Source organism: Asparagus officinalis, chromosome 8 (assembly GCF_001876935.1).
Source record: "Asparagus officinalis chromosome 8, Aspof.V1, whole genome shotgun sequence".
Taxonomy (NCBI): domain Eukaryota; kingdom Viridiplantae; phylum Streptophyta; class Magnoliopsida; order Asparagales; family Asparagaceae; genus Asparagus; species Asparagus officinalis.
This window is the reverse complement of record NC_033801.1, coordinates 59,811,848-59,816,002: the sequence shown is the minus strand read 5'-3', so window position 1 is coordinate 59,816,002 and position 4,155 is coordinate 59,811,848.

Genomic DNA, 4,155 nt, shown 5'->3' with positions numbered 1-4,155 from the left:
CAACGCGTTGCGACAAAAGTCAACGTTCGACAATCAAAACCCTAGGGTAGACGCCGGTCAACGCGTAACACTAGGTCAACCCCACTCAACGGGTTGTGAGCAAAGTCGACGTTTGACGATTCGAAACCCTAAGGGTCAACGCCGGTCAACGCGTAGCCCTAGGTCAACGCCAGTCAACGGGTTGCGACAAAAGTCAACGTTCGACAATCAAAACCCTAGGGTAGACGCCGGTCAACGCGTAACCCTAGGTCAACCCCACTCAACGGGTTGTGAGCAAAGTCAACGTTTGACGATTCGAAACCCTAAGGGTCAACGCCGGTCAACGCGTAACCCTAGGTCAACGTCAGTCAACGCGTCGCGACGAAAGTCAACGTTCGACAATCAAAACCCTAAGGGTCCACGCCGGTCAACGCGTTGCGATAAAAAGTCAACACACGGTGATTCGAAACCCTAAGGGTCAACGCCGGTCAACGCGTAACCCTAGGTCAACGCCAGTCAACGCGTTGCAATTCCGAGACACCCCAAGGGTGTCTCGGAATTTTCGGGTGTCTCGGAATTTCCGAGACACCCTAGGGGTGTCTCGGATTTGGAGAGACACCCTAGGGGTGTCCAAGCCCCCTAGGTGCCCCATTGCCTATAAATAGCAACCCCTTGGCTCATTTTTGAGGATCTGGATTTTTGGAGAGCCTTGGCGAAGCCCTGCTGCAGCAAACAGTGATCGAGCGCTTCAACCGAGGAGGAGAGGTCTACATCAGCCTTCATCACCCGTTCTCATCTGATCCTTAGTATTAGCCTTTAGCGTTAATACTAAGAAGAGCTAATACCTCGCTTTAGCCGAGGTATACGCTTATAGCTTCTAGATCTCACGCGGATCGACGAAGCTCTGTCCGATATTTCTGGATTAGAAGTTTCTAGATCTCACGCGGATCGACGAAACTCTGTCCGATTTATCCGGAACGGATCTGATTGCCCCGGTGGTCCACGGATATCAACATCCCCGTCACAGGCCAAAGACCCACGCAAGCGAGACCGCACCAAAACGGGATCTCGTGTTTATTTTCGATAAAGTTGTAATCTTTGTTTTGTTGCATTCTTGTTGTAACGTTTAAAGTTGTAACAGATTCAAAAGCAATGAAAACAGCGACTTTCACCGAAAACAGGTATAGATGACCTCAACCCGTTGTTTATTGCGAAACAAGAATCTCTGAGAAGGAAGACGCCGCAAACGGTGATGGAAAATCCGTTTGATAAGTTGATGGTGAACGCCACAAAAAATTTCGATAAGTTCGAATTTAGTTCTTCAAAGAACCAAGAGAATACTCTCAATTTTTTCTGAATTGATCTGACCTTTTTCATTGTCGAGATGCCCCTTAAAAGGACTAAATAATACAAAGAAAAGTCCTAAAAAGAAAAGGGTACAATCAGCCATATCAAGGCTGATCACACGTCCAAAATAAAGAAGGAAAGATAGAAAAGAAAACAACAAGTCATATTAAGGCTGATCACATGTCCAAAATAAAAAATGAAAGATAGAAAAGGAAATTAAATATCTTGGCATGCAAGCCTTTCAATCAGATCCAAAATTATTCCAAAACATGCCTATTTTTAACTTGCTGAATTTATACTCAGCCTTGACTGAATTCTTCTAGAACTAGAATCATGTTGATGCATTTTTGTTGAATGGGTGGATCATGCTCAATGGGTCTCCACGAATTTGCTTGAGCCCAAACCTCTTGAATCAGCTCTTTGAGTACATCTTTAAACTTCTTTGCTCGTGCTCTAGTAACCGGTCCAATTGGAACTTGAACTGGATCCCGTGAAGTTGTGTTATGATTCGCATCATCTTTACCAGCACCACATTGGATAGCCACTCTAGGTATTGGACCTCTCAGATGAAACCGTCTCTAAGGAGTCGGTCTACCTCATCTATAGTCACCTTCTATCTTTTTGGGCCGACATATCTCTTCTTTTGTCAGACCAGCTTAGTGTGTCGGTCGACTAAGAGCTCATGGCTCATCACTTCAAAGGGAAACCCTGGCATATCTTCAGGTCCCCAGGCAAATACATCGGTGTTCACCAATAGGAATAAAATCAAGGCTCTTCGTTGAGGTTCGACGAGGCAGGATCCGATCTTGACCTTCTTCACTCTATCCTGGTCAATTGGTATCTCATGGAGCTCTTCAATGGGAATAATCCTCTCTCGCTCCAATACTCTCTCCATCTGGAGGCACGTCTTCTCAATGGGCATGGTCTCTAGTACTTCTTTTCCCTTTATTGAGAGTAGATAACAGGATCTGGCTTCCTTCTAGTTGCTTCTGCCAATTTTGACACCCACAAGAGTCAAAAACTTCACCATCTGGTGGTAGGTGGCGGAGACTACCCGTAAATTATTGTGGGCAGTTCTTTCCAGAATAACATTATATTCTTGTAGGCATCGAAAATTGCCTATAGGTCTCCACGAACGGTTCAGTGTTAAAGAGCGACGACGAACGTCACTATCCGATCCACAGGAGTCCAATTGACGTCGACGAACGACTGAAGTGAATCGACGAGCTACGTGAGCGGATAGGATTTCGGAACAACGAAGACCCGGACCAATCGGGAACCCGACACTGTTCACAAAAAGGACAACGCCCTTCGTGCCTCGACCACTCTACAGATAATCCAACCACCAGAACGGATCGAACTCTTCGTCAAGCATCCAACGCACCCGGAATCACTCAAATCCGAGTTCGGACGAAGAATTTACAGGGAAAATAACCGAATCAACTCAAACGGAGTCTCGGGAGGTCGAAACACCCCGGGGGTGTCTAGGAAAAGCCTAGACACCCCAGGGGTGTCTCGGCCTGGCCGAGACACCAGGGGGTGTCTACGCCCCCTAGAGGTCCCCTAGCACCTATAAATACCCCCCTTACCTCTTTGTTTTGAGATCTGGATTTTTAGAGAGCCTTGGCGAAGCCCTGCTGCAGTGAAGAGTGGTCGTGCGCTTCAACCGAGGAAGAGAGGTCTACATCAGATTCTTCATCACCTTTTCCCCCCTTTCCTTAGTATTACCCTTCGCCGGTAATCACTAAGAAGAGCTGATATCTCGTTTTAGCCGAGATAGACGCTTCAGGCTTCTAGATCTCACGCGGATCGACGAAGCTCTGTCCAATTTTTCGGAACAGATCTGAGTGCCAGGTGGTCCACGGATACTAACGTCCCCGTCACAGGCAAAAGACCCACACAAGCAAGAGACCGCAAAACAGGATCTTGCGTTTGTTTGAAGGGAGTTGTAATCTTTTTTATGTTTTCATTGTGTAAGAGTCTTATAAAAAAACTATCTTTTTCTGTTTCATTGTAACGATTGAAGTTGTAATGAGTACAGCAATGAATACAACAACTTTCTCCGCAAACAAGCTGGCGACCACAGTGGGAGCCAACGGCATCGCTACCGACGCCGTCGTGACGCAACCGGCATTCAAGATCCGGGTGAATGAAGAGATCGAATGCGAGTTCGATCGACAAAAGTTCGAAGAAGGCCTCTCTCCCTCCTCCTCCAGATCCACCTCTTCGAACAGGCGCAGGAAGGTAACCTCTTCCATAAATGTTTGCAGGTCCTTCGGCTCGAAGATCCAAGACCCCGTTGCCGCCGCTGCACTTGCACCACGTGACGTCCCCGCGTCGTCCAACGTGGTCGAGATCGCAGATCCGGACTTCTCCTCCGCCGAGGAGATGGCTACTGAAGGCGCTCCAACATTATCAAAGAGAGCACGACAAAGACGGCGTCAACGCCTTGCTCGTCAGCTGGCCAAGGCTTTGGAGCCGATGGACGGGATTCGCTACAATGAAGATCTCAAGTCCAGACATCGCCAAGAGCAACAACGGCAAACAACCAGCCCCTCCTCCAAAGCAGAAACGAACAAATGGGTTCATATCAAAAGAACCCGTTCTACTCTCGAGGAGCGAATCCAGAAGCGCCGCGCCTTGCGTGCGCATGTCCGAGCCCTGGTGCAAAAAGCACGAGAAATGCAAAAGGAAGAGGCAGTTAGGAGATCGCCGAGATCCAAACGAGTTTGGGTGCCAAAGGCCAAATCAACGCCTAAGGCAAAAGCAGGCGACGTTGCTCTCCGGCCTTCGTCAACTTCAGATCCCGAACCTCCGATGAATCCCCAC